A 24,534-nucleotide genomic window follows, 5' to 3' on the forward strand; every position below is an offset into this window, starting at 1 on the left:
GTTTCACTTCAACCCCGTCTAGAGTGAGGGGCCCAACCATGGAGTTTGTCTCAAGAAGACCAAGTCTCCAATTTGTTAAGGGCGTGTTGAATTCCAACCCTGTGCTCCTAAGTGCTTGGTGTCAGTTGCAAATTTTAGAAGCATGCTCTCCACTGCATTTTCCAAATCATTCATGAAAATATGGAATAGTACCGGACCGCAGACTGATCCCTGCCGCACCCACTAGGTACACCTTCTCCATTGGACAGCCAAACATGGAGAAGGGCTCCTGGAGTCTGGGCTTTCAACCAGCTCTGCACCCACATTACACTGATTACAGCTGGACTGCATTTCCCTCGTTTGCTTGTCAGAATGTCCTACGGGACTGTGTGAAAAGCCTTAGCAACCCCAAGCTAGATCCCATCTACTGTTTACCCACCTCCACCAGGCCCAGAACCCTGCCGAAGAAAGAAAGAGGATTGGTTTGGAATGATTTGTTCTTGACAAATCCATGTTCACTAGTCCTAAGAATCAAACTATTCTGTAGGTGCTGCTGACAAACTGAGTGTTTAAGAATGTATTGCAGGATCTCTCCAGCAATGGCAGTGAGGCTAGCTAGTCTGTAAGTCTCAGGGGTCTCTTTGTTCCCCTTTTAGAGAAAGGTCCTGTCTTGTTCATGGATGGGAAGATGTTCTTTTTCAGGGATCTCAGACGAGAACTGGGGCACAGCACCTGGTTTGTCAAGGCCACAAAAATGGAGGCAGGAACCTCTTCTCTCCTGCTGGCAAAGAACCCCAGGTACCTGAAAGACAGGGACTCACATCCCTGAATGGGCTTTTAAAAAGGCACTGGTTAAAGATTGGCCCCAACCATTTCTTGTTTCCACAGACTAGACATTTTAGCAAACTTTAGAATTCCTTGGTGCTAAACACTGTGAAACTCCCCTTTCTCTTTTACAGAGGGCTTTAACGTCCCTTATCTCACTTAGGCTCACAACTGACCGGAGTTCGAGAACTGTACCTGTTCCCATTGGACAGATGGGAGAAGCCTGAGGTCCAGAGAATGGAAGTGACCTACCCAAGCGTCTGCACAGTATGCCGGTGGCAGAGCCAGAAAGAGAAGCCACCAGTCCCGACTCCTGTTCTAACAGGCAATAAACCCCCCCAGAGGCAGGGACAGAGCCCAGGAATCGAGATGGTGGGGAAATTTCATTGAATCCATTTCTGTCAGAAAATCCCATTCAGGCTAATCCGGTTTTTTTCTCAAAATCATAACAAGTGGGATGAAAGTTCTTTGCAAAAATATTGTATTGCAAAACAAAAGCATCTCCTGTTTGTCAGAGTGTGTTAAATTGTCTACTCGCACACAAAGAGGAGACACTTAGATCTCAAACATTAGATAAGATGCTTCAGTCTGAGCTAAGTCGTTGCTGCTCTTAACAATTTCAAAAGAAAAAAATGCAAATAAAATAGACTATTTCAGCTATTCTATTACGTGTTAATCTGCTCTGAGTAAACGTGATAGGACACCTCATATTATGCCCTACTCCTAGTGACACTCTCCAATGGATCCCCATCCTCCACCCACCGTCAGGTAGGTGTGAGCGGATCATTATTATTTCTACTTGAAAGAGGGAGAAGCTAAGGCTGAGAAAGGAGAATTGACTTGTCTTAGGTCACACAGCCAGTCAGAGGCAGAGTTGGGAATAGGACCCAAGGGCCCTGATTTTCAAGCTACCCATTGGATCTTGAATTTCAGACACTGAATGACCTGAATAAAGTGCTCTCAGATGAGCTCCAGACAAACAGCAGTGACAGTAACTATTCAGCAAGTATTTGAGGAGAACTGCAATGTTAGAGAGAATCATGAACTGCTCAGAGACAACTAATGCAGAGAAGCGGCAAAATTCATGAAACATAGAACTGGTTTTGACTTATAAAGAGAAAAACAAGGACCTGAGTCTCCTCCCTGTCAATAACCCCCTGTTCAGCCAATCCGGCTAGAGACTGAGGAGGGGAGGCTGAGGGATCTCACCAGAGAGCAGAAAGGATGGCCCAGGTCACCGGTGGGGATCACTTCCCGAGCACTAGTTCAGCCTCACATTTTTGGGTAGACCTCCCACAGTGAGAACTGCAGAGCACTGCCCTGCAAAAAAGTAAAAAAAACCACACACACACTCTCTCTTTCCCCCTCCCTCCTATTGTTGGGAGGGGAACAGGTAAAAGGACAAAGGAAGCAAGAGAAGAGAAAGGAGGGAGGGAGGGATGGAGGAAAAGGTGAAACAAAAAGGACAAACCCTAATGTCCCCAGTGATTCTAAGGGACAAAATCCCAGGTGCAGAAAAAAATTCTGCCACCTTAAGCTCGTGTTTTCCATGCCTCAAATTCACCTGTCACCAGATGGATCAGACTGAACAGGTTTCAAACCTCCAGGAGGCTCTTACCTTCTAAACAGGGATGGCTGTTTTCTAGTAAAATCACTAAAAGGGAAGGAGAAAACTCGAAAGAGGTTCCTCCTGACGCTCACGTCCGTGAACCCGAATACTCTCTCAGTCCTCAAAGAGAGACCTGGAGAAGGAGACTTGCTGAAGCAAAGCCACAGGGGTCTCTGATGTTTCCCTGTCCTGCCTCCATAGGGCATTGCAAGGGCACCGAATTGCCATATTTTGGGACCACTCCCCTTTCTCCTTCACAGAGGGCTTTAACGCCCCTTATCTCACTCAGGCTCACGACCGCCCAGAGCTCGAGAATTGTCCCTGTTCCCATTGGACAGATGGGGAGGAGCCTGAGGTACAGGGAAGGGAAGTGTTCTGTCACCAGGTAGATCAGACTGAACAGGTTTCAAACCTCCAGGAGCCTCTTGCCTTCTAAACAGGGATGGCTGTTTTCTAGTAAAATCACTACAAGGGAAGGAGAAAACTTGAAAGAGGTTCCTCCTGGCGCTCACGTCCGTGAACACGAATACTCTGTCAGTCCTCGAGGAGAGACCTGGAGAAGGAGACTTGCTGAAGCAAAGCCACAGGGGTCTCTGAGGTTTCCCTGGCCCCTCGCCCCTGTCCTGCCTGGCTGATGTCAGCATCTCTCTGTGAGGTCACCACCCCCCATCACGTTGGACCAATAGTCTGAGGTCCTGCAAAAGGCCTTTGTGATGTCACTGCCACACCCCCTCCCTTGATGTGCCAATATCCTGCCCCTGGCCAGGCCTTTGGAGGTTTGAGCTACTCCCTGTGGACACCCCACTCAAAGAGCGTTCGTTCTAGGCAGCAAGCTGGCTAGACAGGAAAACATCAGACGCTGCTCCCAATGCTACACTCAGTTTTTCAGAAATTAGTTGACTTTATGGCCAAAAGAGACCAGTAGAGCATCTAATCAGACCCCCTGCATATCACAGGCCTCCTGCATGACACAATAGCTGCTTTTGGGGGAAAGGCATCTAGTCTTCATTGAATGACATCACGGGATGGAGAATCCACCACTTTCCTTGGTAGCTTGTTCCTGTGGTGAATCATCCTCGCTGTTGACTATTTGGGGCTTAGTTGTAACATGAATTTGTCTCTTTTCACCTTCCAATCACTGGGTCTTGTTATGTCTTTCTCTGCTCCATTCAAGAGCCCTTTAATACCCAATCTTTTCTCTCCATTAAGGCACTTCAACACTTCAGTGAAGTCACCTTTCAATCTTCTTTTGATAAGCTAAACAGGTTGCACTCTTTCAATAGCTTACTAGAAGGTATTTTTCTCCAGCCCTCAGAACATTTTGGTGGCTTTTTGCTGCCCCAGCTCCAATTTCACAGTATCTTTTTCAAATGAGGACACCAAAACTGGAGGCAGTATTCCAATATCAGTCTCATTGATGTCGTGTCACCTCCTGTGATGTTATTGACATAATCTGTAACTTTATAGATCACCATTGTGACCACGGTTCTGTATTTGCAGCCTATATGATTGAAAGGTTGTCGTGAAAGGGGTCTATGGAAAGGTTCTGATTGGCTGATTATAATTATGCTATCTCTAGATGTGTATCAATTTTGTAGTTGAAGTTATGAATATTGGCTCTATGCTGTCTGTATTCAAACTTGTGCTATGCTTCCGAGGAACACTCCAGCCAGACAAGTTGGTGTCAGTTCTGCCTAGCCTGATTGATGGCCCATTATGGACCATCAGCTCTACAATCAACCCATTGAGAGAAGGCAGATACGTCTTGTGGCTCAGCAAGGTATGCAAGGACCTGCCTATGGACAAAACTCAAAGGTTTTTCTATGCCACGTGCTGGATAGAGTGTCCTTGGGACAAAGAAAGCAAAGACCACATGGCAAGAGACTGTAAAAGGCTGATGCCTCGTCTCCATCTTGTCTTCAATCCTGCTTTGTACCTCTGAAGGGATTTTGCTACAAACTGAAGCTCTGTACAAAGGACTGAATGACCCATCCCAGCTGTGGATGGACTCCAGAGACTTGATTTGAACCTGCAGTTTATTCCTTCACTGCTACAAGCCTGAACCAAGAACTTTGCCATTACTGTATGTGAAGGGTTAAAGTTCATGTGCATTTTATATAACAACCTGGTCTATGGATTGTGCCAGCTCTTTTCCAGACCCAAAGTCCAGAGTATAATCAAGGGACCAGAAGCCTAGCAAATAGTGACCAGCTAAAAGAAAGCTGGGGTAAATAGAAAGCCTTGCTTGCTGAAATAGGCTTGGTCAGCAATTTGCCAGGTGTTGGAGCTAAGAACTAAATCATTGTGTCTTATTCAGAGCTGCAGATTGAACAAAGAATCCCTGTTCCTATTGCGTAAGTCTCTTCTGTAGGGAGACGTTCTTCCCAGAGATCCAACCTTGAGTTTATGAAAAGTTGGCAGATGTCAGTATAAGATATGGCATCCTTCCACCTCCCTTCCCAGGGACCAATGCCTTGCCTTAAGACACACAGAAAACAATCTTTATTGCCATATACTTTCACTGTTTCTTTGCTTTAACCCCTAGGAATGTACCTGGAGGACAATCAAAGGAGTTGCTCCTTTCCTATGGACCTCAAATCAGAATTCAGCATAGATATTTTATACTAATAACATTTTATCAAAGTATTCATGAAATGTTAACTTGCTAACTTGAGACCATGGGTGGAGACATTATGTAACCTGTTAACCTTTGGCTACTGTGCTTATCATGTCTTGCAGCAAAACCTATCCCAGAGTTTGGAACTCCCTACCCCGTCACTTTCCGCCACCCATGGAAAATCTATATATTCTATTGTAATCAATTTAGAGTGTCTCTGAGCCTAATAAGCAAGGTGACACTCTGCCAGTGCTGTGTGTAATAAACTCCTATTCTTGCCCTCTACACGGTGGAGATTTATGTCCTTCACAGACACCTGCTGAATAAAGAGGAGATTCAGCATCCAGCTTGGCTGAATGTGTCTTCTCTCCCCACAGCTTGGTGATCTTCTGAGGAAATGGAGAAGACTGCCTTTGCCTAGCTGTACATTGTTTGCAAAAGAAACAAGTCTTTTTGGTGGCAAGTGTTGAAAGGAGCCATTAGACAAATGTGGAGACAGGAAAAATGTCCTCCAACTCAACTGGCATCTGTGGATGCTGACGTCACAACACAAAGTGCTAAACAGTATATGAGCACAGGCTGGTGTCGGAAGTCTCTACCAAAGCCTTTTCCACCAGCAGGGGCCTCTCTGTGCACAGAACTCCTGGTAGTGTGATGGCTGCAGGCAGTGGAGAACTCTATTTTGGCATCTCTTTGTCAGTGAACATGTACAGAGGCTGTTTAAAGGTCTCTAGATAGTGATCTTTGGGAAGAGCTGGCTGAAGTGTCCTCCTAGTAACCAGGAGATCCTGGCTTGGCCTGCCAGTTCTTCCTTGCAAGTGTTGAGGGAAATGGGGAATGTCTGTAGTTTGGAATTTGCAGGTGTTGTCCTGGACCATCAAAGGGAACAGTTGCAAAAACTTTCTCAAGGCAGGCACCTTGGCTTAGCTGGCTAAAGCACCTGCCTTATAAACAGGAGATCCTAGGTTCAACTCCCAGTGGTGCCTTGTTGTACAGCTTTTGTCTCCTCTGCTCACATTTTCCTGTCTCTTTCTAGGAAACAGAAGAGACCTCCCCTGGTATCCAAGTCATTGTTTGCTAAGGAAAAGGCTTGTTTGGAGAGAAACGTTGGAAAGAATCAAATCACAAGCCTGGAGTTGATGAAAAGGCTGCTGTGACTGGCATTGGCATGGTGGTTGCTTTGATTGCAATTGCTGCAACATAAAAGCCTGCACCACACGTCCTTGTGATTCACTGGGGATGTCCACACACAGATGTCATGTCGTCTTCCTTTTGATTGTCACTGATGAAAAATGGAGCAGCTGGGAGAAAAGTCCCAGAGGCACTTGCCAGGTAAAGAGGAGGTTAGAGATGCAGAACCCAGTGGTGGTGCCTTGCCAAATGTGTCCACTCCTCCCACTTTTTGGTCAATCTTTTGAGGAAGCAGAGAAGACTGCCTCTGCCTTGCAATGCAAATGCTTGTAAAAGAAACCGGTCATTTTTTCTGACAAGTGTTGGAAGGAGGCACCTAAGAAACGTGGAGACAAGGAAAAGGTCATCGTAACTCAACTTGCATCCATGGCTCTTGAGGCCACAACGCAGAGCACTGAGCACTGTACGACCACAGCTGGGGACAGAAGGGTCTTTTTCAAAGGCATTTTCCACTAGCAGGGACCTTTCTGTGCACAGAATTCCTGATAGTTTGATGTCTGCAGGCACTGGAGATCACTATTTTGGCATCTCTCTCTCTCTCTCAGTGAGCACCTGCTGTGGTTGTTGAAAGTCTGTGATGGGATCTCCGGGATGCAACCTGAACAGTGGGACCCCTGAGCCCTTTGTCCCACCACCTGGACTCCCTCTCACACATGTGATGCTGAGACAAGCTGTGAATCTCTGGCAGATATTGCACTTACACAGACATCCGTAGGTAGGGACACAGCCAACTGAATTACATGAATGCTTCTGCAGCCACTCATAACACTAATGATAGAGAGTCGCCCCCCCTACAGCTCTGCAGCCTTGCACCCCTGGATCATACCATCTTGCCTTAATCAGAAGCCTGATCAGTGTGAGTTTATTACGCAGGGTCCACCCCTCCCTCACTGTGAATAGTACATGAACCAGCCTTGTAATGGAGCTGAGATTTCCTAAGAACTTCAAGCAAAATACACCAATTTAAGTACAGCATAAAACAGATTTATTAACTACAGACAGATGGAGTTTTAAGGATTATAAGTGGTAGGAATAAAAGATCAAAGTAAGTTACCATGGAAATTAAAGATAAATTCACAATCTAAACTTTACACCTTATTACACTAGGCTGTATGCACACAGGAAGGCTTAATGCTCTAGCTGCTGCACATGCTGGGCAGGCTTAAGGCCGGGCTCCCATGACAGGAGAGAAGAAGAAGACTCGGCCCCTGGAGGAACAGGCTGGGGCTTCCTGGATCCCATTTGCTCACAGCCAGCGCCCTGCCCCCACTCCCAAATCATCCATGGTGCCCCCAGGTCGGCCAGAATGGAGCAGCGGTTTTCACTGCACTACGTCCACTTATGGCTTACAGGCAACTCCCAGACTCACCACAGCCCAGCATCTCGGCCAGAAAGGAGCCCACTCAGCCTCACCATTGCTGCTTTTCCTTCCCCCCAGAACCCCGCTTCTCCTGGGCTGCAAGGACCCATCCCTGGGATGCCAACAGGCAGCCACAGGGGTCTGTCTCCCAGCAGCCAACCGCACCTCCATGGGTTCAGCCCTCAGAAGGGCAGGTGGGGGTTTCCTGGATCCCAGTTGCTCACAGCCAGCCCAGCTTCCACCTCTAAAACCATCAGTCACGCTCCCAGGTTGGCTATAAAGGAGCCGCCATTCTCCACTTGGACTCAGCTTTGCTTGTTTTCCTTTCACCCAGAACCCCCCTTCTTCTCCTGGGCTGCAAGTAGCCACCCCTGGGAAGCCAAGAGGCAGGCACAGGATTCTGCCTCCCAGCAGCCAACCGCACCTCCCCAGGCTTTGCAGAATGAAGGGTGGTGCTTTACTAACCCCACTTAGCCGCACAGCTTCTTCCCTGCCTTCCTTAGCTCAACTTTCCTCTATTACCCCATTCCTGCCTCACTTCCTCCTTTGGCCAGTCACGCAAAGGAGCCCAGCAGGAAGTGAGAGCCTCCATAGGCCAACCTCCAACAGCAAAGGTGGCCAAGCCACAAGCCTCCAAATGGTGACTGGCCTAAATACTCTAGGTTCTCCAGCCTGACACCAAGGTGCTTTCTCCACTGCTGTCAGCATCCTCTGTCATGCAGGGGTTGCAGTTATCCCAGGGACAGGCCAATAGGAGGAGTGGCCTTTCTGAACAACAAGGGGAATCTGGGAAAAGGAAGCCAGCATGTTTCTGTCTGGTTTTGAACCAGGGACCTTTTGCGTATTAGGCAAACGTGATAACCACTACACTACAGAAACTCCACCAACTTGGCTGTTGCTCACTCTGGCACAGACCGATGGACAAATCTAGAGAATGTGGTGGTAGCCCCTCGATAGGTCAGCTGGCAGGGCAGAGGACTGGAGCCAGCACTCAGGAAATCGTGCTTACCTCACCCGTGTGACTCCAGCTTGAGGGAGAGCTTCTTTTTCTTCTCCTTGCTGACAAAGAGCAAGAGAAGAATGAAAGGTCAGGTGGGCCAACTCGGTGCAGAAGCCCATGCTGTCTTTTCCAGCTGCATAGCCTGAAATGAGGGACTCGTGGCAGTTAAAGGAACTGCTGCACTCTCAGAAAACATCCCGCCCGTGCATAAATGAGGTTAGAAGAGCCTGTTAGTCTAGCATGCTCCCAACTGAACTGTTTCAGCAGCTGCTAGGTTTCTTTTTGGCCTGTTACTTTTCTGTCTGGGATGTTGTTGTCAGCTGTGGCACAGAAAAAGGACGTCACTGCGAGCTGCCCATGAAGATAAGATTAACTTTTGCCTTCCTTGCTCTGCTTTACTTGCTTCCTCACCCTATTCCTGCCTTAGTTCCTGTGTTACCTGAAGGCAACGGGGGCCCAGCAGTACGAAGAGGAAGTTAGACAGCTAGACCCTGGTGGCAAAAGTTCTACCACCGCTTGCCACCCCACTCTCTTCTCCCAGCTTCACATATTGACCGCCAGGAACTTGGTGCCCAGCAGCGCAACGGAAGGCAGTGGACAGAGCCACCCTCGCCTTGAAGCTCTGGCTCATTAAACCGTATCTTCAGTCGCTGATGGCCAATGAGAGACCAAGAGCGCTTGCTATTTTAGCACTTGAAAATGCCATTGGTCAGTCATTGGATCTCTTTAATGCTGTTACATAACAAATGAAAATAGAATCTCAGTGTGACATTCTGTACCTTTGGGGGAGTGTGCTGTAACCCCCATATTCCTCATTTTCATCTAATCGTGATCTTATATACAGAGCATGCCTTGTAAGGCATCAGGGGAAAGGATATGATCTGCTGAAAGTCATTTCTCTGCCCATAGATGTTTACCATTCATGCATATGAAGTTATGAGAATTGTGCAGTGTGGTTGTCACTATGCTGTAAGGTGGGGGAGTCAGCCAAATATTAGCTCCCCAGTGACAACAGCAAGGAAAGTAACCAACACCCGGACAGGGTGTCAAACAACCCATCAACAGCCATTGTTCAGCAAGGGAGCTACAGTGCAATCACTTACCTGCAAGAGGACACCCCAGGGGAATTGCTCAGACTTGCTTGGAGAGACGCAGTGATGCTCACCTGACTCTAAAGGGGGAGCAAAGCCAAGAGGGAAGAAAGGACATGATAAAAGCAGAGACATTTGCCATGCTTTGTCTCTCTCGTCCACCTACATCTACAGACACCGCCACACCAAGCAACTGAAGCGCTGACGAAAGGGGAGAGCCTGGCTGAAAAGCCACCAGCCGGCCTGTGGTGAGAAGCATCTAAGTTTGTAAGGGCACTGAAAGGGTTAAGATCAGCTTAGAGTGCATTTTGCTTTTATTTCACAAAAACAACGAGGAGTCCGGTGACACCTTAAGAACTAACAGATTTATTTGGACACAAGCATTCGTGGGTAAAAAGCCCTCTTCTTCAGATGCATGGAGTGAAAATTGCAGATAGAGGCATAAATATATATTGGAACATGATGTAAAGGGAGTTACCATACAAGGGGAGAACCAGTGTTGAAGGCTAATTCAGTCAGGGTGGATGTGGCTCTCTCCCAGTAATTGACAGGGAGGTGTCAATACCAAGAGAGGGAAAATTGCTTTTGTAGTGAGCCAGTCACCCCCAGTCCCTCTTCAAGCTCAAATTAATGGTGTTAAGTTCGCAGATCAGTTGTAACTCTGCAATTTCTCTTTGAAGTCTGTTTTTGAAGCTTTTTGAATGGCTTCTTTTAAATGGCTACTTTGAATGGCTACATTTAATTGTGTTATTGAATATGAACACGTAAATGTGTTATGGAAGTCCCATGGGGTCTAGTGGTTAGGATTCTTGGCTTTTACCCAGGCAACCTGGGTTCAATTCCCCACACAGGAACAATGCAGAGCCCCTCCTTGGAGGGGAGGCAGGAAACAAAAAGAATGAGAAGGGATCCTGCCAGCAGCGGAGCTGGATAGAGCTGGGAGCAGTACTGGATTTGACATGGTGCCATATGTCCCTACCTGCAGGTATATGGGATCTTGGGGAGCAATTACCACACAGGTGGGGTGCAAAATAAACTTTATTAAGAAAATGCAAAAACAGGGAAAATTTAATAGTGAGGGGTATGGGGTTTGTTAAGGTAGGCAATTGGGGAGGGAGTTCTTTTAGTATAGTATAGGGGGTTTCAATAGTGGGGTACAATACAGTGGGGTACAATACAGTTGGTAACCAACTAACACTGAAGTATAAATGTAACAGGTAGCTAACAATTTCTAGGTAAAGGGTGTGTCACTGCAGCATATAACCAACTAACAGTTATGGGTAAAATGTGTTAAATAACCAACAACTCTAGGTAAAAATGTGTCACAGTGGTGTAAATATAAAATGTGAGGTGTGTGAGAGAGAAAAAGGGTAACCAATGGGGTTTTATGATAGACTTCAGTAATACAATTGAGGTTTGGCAGCAGTAGGAGCGGGGTGAACACGTGGGGGAAGGGATTAAAAGAGAGAGAGAGAGAGAGAAAGGCAGTGGTAGAGGAATGAGGTTAGGGGATGGGGGAAGAGGAGCACGTGGTGGAGCAGAAACCAAAGATAGAGGCGCTACAGAGGGAGATTTAAACTCAGGGAGACACAGAGAGCAGACAGGCTGCAAGTTTAAACAGCAGAGAGACTGCAATGAGTGACTGGGGAGCTCGGGGGGGCGGGATTGGGGCAGTGGGAAGACAAATTCAAATAGTAAAAACCTTATCTATCCCCTAACTTAATCAAACTTATATAAAATGACAAGCAGCTACAGAATACAACCGGGCAATGATTTTCTAAACTTATCTTAACCAACAATTAGGCAACACAACAAATATCACAGAAACTTACAAGCTCTACAATCTTAACAAACTATGACTTATTAAATTAAAAAAAAACAAGACCTATGGTGCACCTTATGCTATGGGGAGGTTACAGAGGGCAGAGTGGTATGTATCCAGGACCCAGCTCCCAAGGAAGCCAAGGGATGGTGGCTACAGCGGTGGATAGAGCTGAAAGCAGAGAGCCCCAAGGCAAAGCCCACAGGAGCAGAGCTTAGCAGTGGCAAAGAGCCCTGTAGTTTAAGAGAGGTTTTAAGACACAGACCAAGGTTTAGCTTGAGTCTGTGTGCTGGGGAAACAGAGCCAGCAGCTAAAATAATAAAATAAAAGTATAGAAAGTTTTACAGAGGGATTCTTACCAGTTCCCAAGGCAGCAGCAAAGGCAGAAGCAGCAGCAACATCAGAAGAGGCAAGGAGGGTTCGGTACAGTCTCAATAATCAGGAGATCTCTCAGGTAGCAATTCGTTCTTCGTGGGGTGTTTTTTCAAAAACAGGGGTACGCTCAAAAATAAAACGAGAGCGGAGAAAGGACCCCCCAGAACCCCTGGCTGATCAGACCAGGCAGCAATGCAGGAACCTTTCTGAGGTGTGTTTCAAAAATGTCTGGTTTTAAAGGCAAACTTGGGCAGTTTCCCACCAGTAATCCTGATAGGCTCCCTCTGTCACAGGGGAGGGGGCACAGGGGAAAAACTGAAGGTAAGCCCAGAGACATGCTTGGACATAGTCCTGTGCAATAGGTGACTCAAGAGCACATGAGACTATGACTCATGCCCAGGATCTTAAAACCACAATAGGCCTTGCAGCTCTGGACATTGCCTACCCTACACCAAGCCCAGGTTCAACGAGGTGATAACAGGACTAACCCTTTGAAAAAGGCAGTGGTCCCACTTAGCATGCAGCACAAGTGGCCATCCCTTTGAGAAGGGCAATGGCTCTTGTTAAACAACTTAAGGGGCCCTCCCTTTGAGAAGGGCAGTGGCCCTGGTAAACAACTTAACAGCCAGGGAAGGGCGGCCACAGGAGAACAGAAAACAAAATGGAGTCTGGGGAAACAAAATGGAATAGGGGAATAGCTGTAACGGACACCATAGTGCTAGGCCCAAGCTCTGAAGGGACCTGTAACAGTAACTTCCTCCTCTCTGCAGAAAGGGAGCCTCAGAGCAGCCTGGATTCAGTAGGGGAGCTGAGACCTCACAGGGCCCTGGGAGCTGTAGTTCCTTGGCCAGCTCCCTGCCTTGGAGCAGAGAAGGAACATTTCCCAGCATTCCCTTGGCTGCTATCAACAGGAAAGGGAGGAGGGAAGCTGTGAGACTCCATGCGCTGCAGCTTGCTGTGGCTAGGGGGCTGGCTGCTAGAAGCGGGTGCCACCTGTGAATAGGGAAGAGGTGTGACCAAGGAGTAGAAGGCTTTGGCCCAGGTAGCACCCTCAGAAGACTTCCCCAGACAGGTTTAGGGATGCTGGTGTGACCACGCCTGGCAGCCCCCAAAGATGGAACTGGGTGGACTAACTGGACAGGGCCCCTCTCTATCTGAAGCTGGGCAAGGGAGGTATGTGGATCCCACCAGAAGGTAAAATGGTAAGTAAGGAAGGGGAGGCTCTACTGGACCTGGACAGCTTCAGATACAGGACAGGAGGATTTCCACTTCTGAGCCATGAAAATAGAAATGGACTTTTCCTTTCCAGATGTATCTAATATTCATAAAGGGAATCTAGCCCCTGCTTTCCAGATCTGAACACCTCAAAATCAGGAGTGCTCAAGCTCAATTTGGGCAGCTCTTACTTCATTTCTCCCAAACCAAATATGCTGATCCACTGTCATTTACTGTAGAAAAAGTAGGAGAAAATTGAGCAGCAAACATTGGGGTCTTCCCAGTGCAAACGAGGGCTGGAATTGCTATTTTCAACAGCCATTACACTTTTTTTTAGTTTTGTTTGTTTAAAAGGAAGACAGTGATATTGCACTGGCAAATTCCCCATAGAAACAAAGAATGGAACAAAAGAATAATAAAGGCACCTCAACTTTCCTCATTTATGTAGGACAGTCTTATTAGATGGATCCAGACATCTTCCAATCACAGAAGCTGAAAATTGTTCCACTTTACTGCAGTTCTGTAACCATGCAGGAACCTAGAGGAGGAAATTGCCTAACTCCAGAGTCTGCAGCTGCCTAGGGCCAGTGCTGAGGATGTAGAGTCCCTAGTGCTGCCCTTGCAAGGTTCAAGCATGCTCAGCCTTGGCATTGCCTCCGCTCCTGCAGCTAGTAGCTGCAGCTGTCTAAGGCTGGCCTCTGGCAGTTGCCCCATGGCTGTATCTAGAGAAGCTACAAGTGGCTCTATGACTCCTGGGGCCATTAAGCTAGAGCACCTAAAGACACTGGAGTTAACCTCAAGGAACAGAGGTCACCAGTAGGAAAGGAATGTCGGGGGAGCAGGGAAGGCGGGAGCAGGTCAGGCTTGCAGAGGGAGCTTCCAGCTGGTTGGGAGCATGTCCAAAGTAGAAAGGAAACAAGTATGGGGAGAGGTGGTGGTGACCAGGTAGCAGACTAGCATGTAGATGGGAGCAGAGGGAGAGACGCTGGTATCTTCAGATTCCCAAGGGCTAAGTCCTCACTTTGGGGAAATGGTGTTTGCAGCTGGCTTGCTCACATGGCAGGATGGGGGCTGAGGGAGGGATCTGTCAGAACTGATCAGGTGTCTGCTGGCTTTAGGACTTTGAGCTGAGACTAGGACCACATGCAGTGACTGGTGACATGGGGGGTACTGGAGACATGGCTAGAGAAGGTCTGAATGAGGAAAGAGATAAATCTGTGGGGAGTTTCCTTGGTCACTATGAAAGTTCTGCTCACTGTGGACACTGGTAAACCCACATGGGTGTACAGCTCAATAAGAAAACCCGCGGGCTGAGGGAGCTGTGTATGGCAATGCATATAGTCATGGAGAGGTGTGTGATCAAAATGAAAAATGTCTCTGAGGTTCAGTACCGGGTATACGAAGGCACCAATGGCACTGCCCCACCAGGCCCACACTCAGAGCCCACAGTGACTACACTGGGGTCCACAAATATGTTTGGTGCCAGGGCCAACAAAAGGTTAATCCAGCCCTGACTGCCCGAGCACTATTTCAGCCTCACATTTTTGGGTAGAACTCCCACAGTGAGAGCTGCAGAGCACTCCCCCGCAACACACACGCACACACTCGTCCTGGTGTTGGGAGGGGAACAGGAGAAAGGACAAAAGGAGAGATGAAGAGAAAGGAGGGAGGGACAGGTGGATGGAGGAAAAGGTGAAACAAAAAGGACAAACCCTAATGTCCCCATGATTCTAAGGGACAAAATCCCAAGTGCGGAATAAAATTCTGCCTCCTTAAGCTCGTGTTTTCCATGCCTAGAATTCAACTGTCACCAGATGGATCAGACTGAACAGGGTTCAAACCTCCAGGAGGCTCTTACCTTCTAAACAGGGACGACTGTTTTCTAGTAAAATCACGAAAAGGGAAGGAGAAAACTGGAAAGAGGTTCCTCCTGGCGCTCACGTCTGTGAACCTGAATACTCTCTCAGTCCTCAAAGACAGACTTGGAGAAGGAGACTTACTGAAGCAAAGCCACAGGGGTCTCTGAGTTTTCCCTGGCCCCTGACTGATGTCAGGATCTCTCTGTGAGGTCACCACCTGCTCACCAATAGTCTTTGACCAATAGAGTGAGGTCCTGCAAAAGGCCTTTGTGATGTCGCTGCCACACCCCTCCCTTGCTGTGCTAATGTCCTGCCCCTGGCCAGGCACTTTGGAGCTTTGAGGTACTCCCTGTGGATCACCTCACTCAAGGAGCTTTTCTATAGGGCATCCTCAGATGTTTGAGCACACGAGTGCCATGGCAATGAACTGACACACATGGCACCAAGATGAGATCATTAGTAGACTAACCTATAGGAGAAGGACACCCCAGCATTAGTAGGGGAGAAATCCCTACTGACCATGCATTACACCTAGCAGCCCCTGCGTGGGGTTGTGCGGGGGCTGCAGAGGGGGAGACCTGGGAAAGGGATGGATGGAAAATGTCTGTGCAGCCGGGACATGGCCGGGGGGCGAGGGGAAAAGAGCAGGTGACCCCCGAGGAGCGGGGAGAAAAAGGGGGGGCTGAGATCCCCTCGGAATTACCACTGCCCCCTCCGTGGGAACCTCCCTCCTCTCCTGTCCTGCCCCCTTTCTCCCTAGAGAGCAACAAGCAACATCCAGGGTGACCCCCCCCTTCCCTCAAACCCCTGAGAAGTTCCCTGTTCCCCTCCCCCCATTGTGCCCCATTTTCTCTCCCCTTTGCCAATGGCCAGTTCAGATCTCAGGTTTGGGGTGTTTCCTCCCATTTTCACCTGCAGTGATTTGTCCTTGTGTAGGTGGGAAATGGTTCCCCCGAGTGATTTCTGAACTGGGCAAAGGATTAATGGGCAGAGGTTGGGGGGGGCCTGAGACAGGGACACCTCTGGGCTGGGCTGGGGGGGCCACTCTCTGCTGGCAACAGGGCGTGGGAAGGGCCAGGATGGGGAGGGGGGAGCAAGTGTCCCCCATAGAGAGGGTCCAGCCCCAGGCTGCTACCAGTAGCACATTCCTATCCTGGCCACGGGGGGGGCTGCTTTCTCCAGCTGGGACCTGCCCCCTAGGTAGCCCCAGGCTCTGATCGCACCAGCCCCGCCTGGAGCCCCCAGTGAGTGAGAGACCCCGGAGGGGGAGGGGGAGGGAGCACTGGGCCCTGACAGGAAAGTGACTCTCTCCCCTCAGATCTTGGTGTTTTCCTCTCATGTTATCAAATATGCAGTTTGTGACATAATTTCTTTGCAAACCTTCAGGATTCAAATAAAATAACCTAAACATTTGCCCCACTTCTCTCTAGTTGTCTATTTCTAATTGAATATGCCCTGAGAATTTCCTGTCTCTAATTATAAAATACTAAGAAAATCTCAGATTTACACCTTTTCTCAGATTATTGAATACAAAATGTTTGCAAATGTTGCCCATTTCCTCTTTATTCATTTATCAAGTATTCATGTGAAACACTCAGATTTTACCTCCTATCAACAACTGATATAAAATCCCTCTGATTTTCCACTTTCCTCTCTATAATTTGCAAAATGGATCCAAAATCTCTGATTTCCACCCTTTGTCTTTCATTTCTGAACACTGATCTGAAAGCTCAGGTTTTCCCTCTGTGTCATTATCAAATGTCAATTAACAATCCTCTCGAGTTTTGTGCTGTTCCTTGTTTCTAAATCCCCAAAACTTCTTCCTTCGGGGGAACTTGTTGCCCTGAGTCGCTCTCCATTCTGGATGTTGCAGGGGATTAAATTTCCCAGTGATTGTCTTTCCCCTCTCCTTTGAGAATCATATGTTCCCTCTTTTAGCTCTGTTAGATATTTGCCAAAGAAAGAGACCAGCCTGATATTTAATACACATCAAAGCCAGAGGCCTCCCCCTGTTGGGGGATCAGCGGTTCGCAGCTGGTAGTGGGAGAGTTGGCTGGCCCCTTTTCTTTTCTCCAGCTGGCACAGGATGAGGGGGTCACTCTGAGTGCAGCATGTCTTGAGAAGTATCCCAAACCACAAGACAAATGGTCTCTGTGAAGGGTTGCTTCCCACAGTGCTAAGATGTAGCCACCTCTGGCAGGATCCATGGTGGCTACTATTTGCTAGTGACAGGTCACGGAAATTTCTTACCTATTTTGCCCCTCCATGCCAGGTCTGCACAACATACGGCCCGCGGGCCACGTGCGGCCCGTGAAGTCTCACTGTGCGTCCCGCAGCCGGGAATCAAAGGGCTCTGGGCTGCCCGTAGCCGCGGGGAATCCAGAGCCCTTTAAAGTTCAGCCGCGGCCGGGATTCAAAAGGTTCTGAGCTGCCCGCAGCCGCAGGGAGCCCAGAGCTCTTTAATTCTCAGCCTCGGCCAGGATTTATAGGGCTCTGGGCAGGCGGGCGGGGAGCTCAGAGCTCTTTAAATCCCAGCCACCAGGGCCGGCTTTAGGTCAATTCAACCAATTCCCCTGAATCGGCCTCGCTCCTAAGAGGACCCCGCACCCAAGCCCCAGTACCAGCAAAAGCCAGTGCACTGTACCAGCGTGGCCCAGCTTCCCCAGGGGGCAATTTAAAAGGCCTGGAGCTCCCAGCAGGGGCTGGAACCCAGGCCCTTTAAATTGCCACTAGAGCCCTGCTGCTGGAGCCCTGGGGTATGGCTGTGGGGCTCTGAGGGCTATTTAAAAAGTCCAGGACTCCCATTGCTTCTACCTCCCCGGCCCCTTAAAAAGCCACTGGAGCCCCGCCGCTTCCCCAGGGTTCCCGCGGCTATTTACAGAGCTGGAGCAGTGGAAGCAGGGGCGCCCCGGGCCCTTGAAATAGCCCCCAAGCCCCAGGCTGCTGCTGCTACCCTAGTGGGAGGGGGGGAGGAGGAGGAGGAGGGGGCACTCACCATAGAGGATGGGCTGTACTCCCTGTACCTGCACCCCCTGCCCTGCCTGCAGCCAGCCCGTCCCCAGACAACCCCTGCTGCACCCCCTGCCCGCACCAGCCCCGCACCTCCTGCCCTGCTTGCACCAGTTCCTGCCTGCAGCCTGCCCATCTCCAGCCAGCCCTGCACCCCCTGCCTTGCCTTCAGCCCTGCAACAACCTCTGTCTCCAGCCAGCCCTGCACCCCCTTCCCTGTCTCCAGCCAGCCCTTGCCACACTGCTTGCCCTGCCCACACCAGCCCTGCACCCCCTGCCCTGTCTCCAGCCAACCCCGTACCCTCTGCCTTGCCTTCAGCCCTGCACCAACCCGTCTCCAGCCAACCCCTGCCGCACCCCGCTGCCTGAAGCCAGCCAGTCCCGCACTCCTTTGTCTCCAGCCCTGACAACCCATGCCGCACCCTCCCTGTGGCCCTCCCTGAAGCCAGCCAGCCCACCCCACACCTCCTGTCTCCAGCCTGCCCCACACCCCTTGCCCAGCCTGCAGCCAGACCCCACCTCTCGCATCCTCCCCCTCCCCCAGCCAGCCCCATGTTCACTGGTGCCCTGCAGTTCCAAGGGAAGTAACCCTGCACACCTGCTTCAATGTGATGGGCAGGGAGCAGCTGGGACCCACACATGTGCACCCTAGCACACCCTAAGGGAGTGGCAGAGCTCATTTCTAGTTCAGACCCATCTTTTTAAAAAAGAACTTTAGGTAGGGTTAACATACATCTGTACTTTCCCGGACATGTCAGGCTTTTTGGTTCTTAAATCGCCATCTGGGAGGAAAATACGGACGTATGGTAACCCTACTGGTACAAAAAATACATACTGTGGCAGAACTTTTTATAGGGAACCGGTTGTTAAGAACTGAAAGGCTTTTTTTTCCCCAATCATCCTTGCGGGGCCCCGCCAAAAATGTTCAAATTGGGCCCCGCACTTCCTAAAGCCGGCCTGCCAGCCACGGCCGGGATTCAAAGGGCTCTGGGCTGCTCGCAGAGATTCCCGGCCGCAGCTGAGGTTTAAAGGTCTCAGGGCTCCCCACTGCCACGGGCAGCCCAGAGCCCTTTGAATCCCGGCAGCGGCTGAGATTTAAAGGGCTCAGGGATCCCTGTGGCTGCAGGCAGCCCAGAGCCCTTTGAATCCCGGCGGCAGCTCCAGCGGATGGAGTGGGTCTGGGATTTCAAGGGCTCAGGCTCCCCTCAGCAGCAGGAGCTCTGGGACCTTTAAATCCCTGCCCCAGCCCTGGAAAGCTCCGGGTTCCCCCAGTCGTCAGAGCCCCAGGTCCTTTAATTTTACCCTGAGGGCTCCCAGCCACCTCTTCAGCTGGGAGTCCCTGGTTGATTTAACGTCAAGTAACACCTCCCCACCACCAACCTTCCTTTTTGACCCACAGCTGTTTTGGTGGGGCGGCGCTGGGGAAGGAGGGTTTGTTTCTGCAGGGCTGGGCGGGGTGTTTCCGCCAGGCTGGGAGGTCCTGAGTGGGGGGTGTTTCCACAGGGCCGGGGGTTTCGGTCCTCAGCTGTTTTCTTTGGAGTATTGTGGCCCTCGCTGTTGTACTCAAAGTACTGTACAGGAACTTTTCAGGGGGATTAAGGCAAAATGCCACATTTATTAGTAATACAGGTATCAATTAATACCCTATGATATGCACATGAGATATATATCACAGTCATGCATTCACGCACACACACAGACATAAACACACTCCGTCTTGCTGTTGTTATCAACTAGTTGCTCCCCTTAACTGCACTGGCCAGGTGAGTTAGATGGGGGAGGGGTGGAGCCGGGCTTCTACCAATCCAAATCGATGGTCCGATGGTGACAAGACGAGATCCGGGGTCCTTCTGCAAGGCACCTCGCATTTATAGCAGATTCCCTCTTATGCAAATCTAGACCAGATTCAAAATCTGGGTCTGCATCCGTTGGTCTTTGTGCTGCTTTTCTCTGGGTGTTGTCCCAAAGCTGCTCAAAGAGGGTGTTTTCTAAAGAAGGTGCTTGCTTCTAATCCCTGAGGCCATCAATATGTCTGCTCTTCTTTATTGGGCCCACTTGACAAGTTGTATTGTCCTTTGCTCTGGCTCTCATTCCCTCTTCAACTGTTGTAGCTGTCTGGAGGTGGGTGTCTTCCAAGCCTCACTCATTCACACCTCATTCAGTCAATAGAGCAATTGATTACAGAGTGCGGGGGAAGATCTTATTCTACTTCTAGCAAAAAGGCACATGTTTTCTTTTACTTTAACTATACTATCCTTAGGGGCTATAACATTTGATACAAAGTTTTCTACCAATTTTCAATATAGGGATCTAATACAAAGTTGTAGGAAAATAGAGAGGCACAATGCCAAGTCATATGAATTACAAAATAACATCATGTCGGATGCAATGTCATAAAGATACTTAATACAGAAAGATACTTAATACAAAATAACACAATGCAACGTTATAAAGATTTATAGAGATAGTTAATACAGAGATTTCTCTACATCACCGCTTTACGAGTTGTGCAGGCCTGCTGACGGCATTCGCGGGGCTTCTCGCTTGTGTGGATTCTCTGATGCCGAATAAGGTGAGAGCTGTGATTGAAGGTTTTCCCGCACCCAGTGCATTCATAAGGCCTCTCCCCTGTGTGGATTCTCTGATGCCGAATAAGGTGTGAGCTGTGATTGAAGGTTTTCCCGCACTCACTGCATTCAAAGGGCCCCTCCTGTGTTTGGATTCTCTGATGCCGAATAAGGTGTGAGCTGCGACTGAAAGATTTCCCGCACTCACTGCATTCATAGGGCCTCTCCCCTGTGTGTGGATTCTCTGATGCCTAATAAGGGCTGATCTTTGAGTGAAGAGTTTTCCACACTAACGGCATTCATAGGGCCTCTCCCCTGTGTGGATTCTCTGATGCTAAACAAGGTTTGACCTGTGATTGAAGGTTTTCCCACACTCACTGTATTCGTAGGATCTGTCCCCTGTGTGGATTCTCTGATGCCCAATAAGGTGCGAGCTACGACTGAAAGTTTTCCCGCAGTCATTGCATTCATAGGGCCTCTTCCCTGTATGGATTCTCTGATGCCTAATAAGGGCTGATCTTTGAGTGAAGAGTTTTCCACACTAACGGCATTCATAGGGCCTCTCCCCTCTGTGGATTCTCTGATGCCGAATAAGGTGCGAGCTGTGACTTAAAGTTTTCCCGCACTCACTGCATTCAAAGGGCCCCTCCTGTGTGTGGATTCTCTGATGCTGAATAAGGTGTGAGCTGTGACTGAAAGTTTTCCCGCAGTCATTGCATTCATAGGGCCTCTTCCCTGTATGGATTCTCTGAGGCCTAATAAGGGCTGATCTTTGAGTGAAGAGTTTTCCACACTAACGGCATTCATAGGGCCTCTCCCCTCTGTGGATTCTCTGATGTTGAGAAAGGCCTGATCTGTAAATGAAGTTTTTCCCACACTCAGCACATGTATTTTTTTGCTTTTCCCTGCAGATTTCCTGCTGTATTCTGGTTTCCTTAAGGCCCTTCTGAGTTCCCTGACAGGAAATAAATTTATCCATTTTCTCCCCTGGCTGGTTTCCCTGCTCTTTTTCTGGTCTGTGCTGAACCTCACACGTCATTGCATCACCTGCTGTGATAGAGACAGAAACCTCAAACAGGGATGGAAAGGGGAAGGCCAAACGAAAACAAGTGCTGGAGAGAGGTCAAATAAAAATCAGGAACTCAGCTCCCCACAACAGGAGAGAGGAGGGGATCAATTCAGCCTTCACATCCCATCCAACTTCACAGGGGGAAGGGAGAAAGCTACTGCCCGGTGTCTGCTAGCATCTATAGGAAGACTTGAGCTATATTTACCCTGCGGATGCGACCCCTGCTACGGACAATAATGAACTGAGAGACTTCCCAAGAGCTTTGTAGGGCATCCTAGATGTTTCCTTCAGGCACTTACAGATTCTGAGTTGGTTTAATGTTTCCTCATCTGTGAGGGGAGATCTCAGGATCTCTCTTTCCTCTGAACCCTGGAGCTCTGGGACCCAATGCTCTTCCCCTTGTTCCAGCTGGGAGATCACATCACGTTGGAAAACCAGAAACTCTGCTCAGATGAAAGAAAACAAAGGAGTTCAGTTGATTTCATACAATTTGATCATCAAAAACATTCTATTAATTTATCTTCAGTGCTTAGTGTGACCTGGTGTGCCTGGGGCAGTCCTCACTGAAAATGCCAAGGTCAGAGCAGGCTGAAAAAGGGAGAGCAGATGTTCCTCAAACTGGTGGTTAACACTGAAGTTAAACTCACTGACCAGTCACAAACTGTGCTTCTGATCCCACACACTGGTTAACAAGACTCTGAAAAAAGAAATCACACGGCCCCCTCTGACTCCTAATCAGCAACTAGGTCCCGTACAGTGAGAGGTTATTTAAAAACTCTGCTCACTGTGATACAGCATGGCCAGAGGGCAGCAGGAGAGTGATCCTAATTGGATCCAGGAAGTGGGTGGGTAGGTTAGCCACATTACCCAGGTTTGGATCTCATCCAAAATACCATGCTGCCAGCCAATCCTTTAGCAGTTAAACTAAATGTTTAGAAGAAAGAACAAATGAAAGAATGAAGTTAAATTCCATCCTTCCAGACAATTCTTTAGCATCTAAACTAAAGGTTTAAAAGAAAGACAGACAGAAAGAAGTTAAATGGAAAAGCAGTCAGATACATTCCAAAATGGATATATCAGGTTCTTAGCAGTATTGGTGAGTTGCTGGCTTGAAAGTCTGTCTGGAACGCATCCACAGCTTGGATGGGTCATTCAGTCCTTTGTTCCAGGGTTCAGTTTGTAGAGAAGTTGCTCCAGAGGTAGGAAGGGGGATTGAAGACAAGATGGAGATGATGCAGCTGCGCTTTATATTCCTTTTGCCATGTGGCTTGTGCTTCCTGTGTCCCAAACACAAGCTTCACAGCACATGGCATGGGAAAGCTTTGGAGGTTTCATTACACAGGCAAACCCTGGCATGTCTTGCTGACTCAATAGGTGTATCCCCTTGGTCCATGGGTTCATTGTACAGCTGATGACCCTCAATGGGCCATCAAACACGCTAGGTAATGTTGATGCCAATATGTCTGGGGGTGTCACCCAGAAAAACTACACAAGTCTGGAAATACAGATATACCCTACATATCTGTAACTCACAATACAAAGGTGATAGAAACATAGAAACAAAATTATCATACTTGGCAAATCATAACATTTTCACTAACACTTTACATGGCATACCTAGCATGATTCATTGCAATTTTATCAGATTATATTATTTTATTATTAATACCAAAGTGTCTCACAATTTCATGCAGTCTCACACTTGCTAAACTAGTGAATTCCCAGGACCAGTTCCGCAGGTCCTTGAAGATGCCAAACATTGTGCTTATGAGGGACTGAAATACCCACATATCTGCTGGGAACACATACACAGACACTGTGTCAGTCTATACCCCTGTGTTCACTCTTCTAGAAAATTATGATCAATTTTGTACCCAGTATGGCTTGTGAGGTATCATTAGAAAACGCATAACCTACTGAATATTATCCTCCTGTTAAAATGTGTAGTAACACTGTATGTAAAATGGTGAGATTTTACAGTATGATATTACTGAAAAAGTTACAGTTCTGGGGAACACCCACAGACCAGTTCCTCAGAGACAGCAAGGCAAATAGCTGGTCAAAAAGCCGTTCTCCTGCAGGGGGAAGGTGTGAAGACATTAAGGGCTGGTCTACACTACGGGGGGAAATCGATCTTAGATACGCAAATTCAGCTACGTGAATAATGTAGCTGAAGTTGAATATCTAAGATTGGATTACTCACCCATCCTCACCGCGCGGGATCAATGTCCGCGGCTCCCCCTGTCAAATCAGCAACTCCATTGGGGTTGGTGTTGTTCCGGAATTGATATAAGCGTGCTCGGGGATCGATATATCGGGTGTAGATGAGACGCAATATATCGATCCCCGAGCAATCGATTTTAACCCGCCGGTACGGTGGGTAGTCTAGATGTAGCCTTACATTCCATCACAGGGACCTATTGAGGCTGTTGTGGAAAACGACCACAGGATTAATATTTCAATCAGCTCAGCCTGAGGCTCTTTTCTTGGTTACAAGCACGCAGGGGGCGACAGCTATTGGAATACTGTCCCCGAGCTAAAAATCACACAAGCCTTTTACAACTTAAAACCACAAACAATGACACATACGTTGCACATTAATTTCCTTATTTGGAATATATTGCAAAATATGATGCAGGTCAAAAGCAAGCTAAACAATCAGTTTTCCATATTTGGCCTTTCCTGTTATTTTTATTACACCTGGTGATATGGGAGCAAGACTCTCCATGTCTCAAGAAATGTCACTACCAACCTAGGCCATTTTCACATGCTAGGGTACAATCTAGATCAGTGAGGAGTTGTGTCATCTGTACTCCTGGTTGAGATTCAGTGTTCTGCTGCTTGAGCTCCCCTGTCTGGATACTCCCAGCCAGCGTTCAAGGACGCACTGAGTGTCTGTATGATAAGTAACCCTGGACCGGCAGCTCTGACTCCAGCCGCCTGCTT

At 48.5% G+C, this 24,534-nt stretch overlaps 1 protein-coding gene, 1 non-coding gene and 1 pseudogene across 2 annotated transcripts in view; 1 reads left to right on the top strand and 2 right to left on the bottom strand.

The window, feature by feature from the left end:
- LOC127031107 (zinc finger protein 707-like) overlaps positions 1–24,534 on the top strand; it is a 769,794-nt gene that overhangs the window by 152,065 nt on the left and 593,195 nt on the right. The window lies entirely within an intron of this gene.
- TRNAI-AAU (transfer RNA isoleucine (anticodon AAU)) lies at positions 8,388–8,460 on the bottom strand. Its single transcript has one exon. It is a non-coding gene; the product is annotated as a tRNA-Ile (tRNA).
- Positions 20,438–24,534, bottom strand: part of LOC127031106 (zinc finger protein 345-like) — a 565,317-nt pseudogene continuing 561,220 nt past the window's right edge.

The sequence above is a fragment of the Gopherus flavomarginatus genome, chromosome 11, assembly GCF_025201925.1.
Source record: "Gopherus flavomarginatus isolate rGopFla2 chromosome 11, rGopFla2.mat.asm, whole genome shotgun sequence".
Classification (NCBI taxonomy): Eukaryota; Metazoa; Chordata; order Testudines; family Testudinidae; genus Gopherus; species Gopherus flavomarginatus.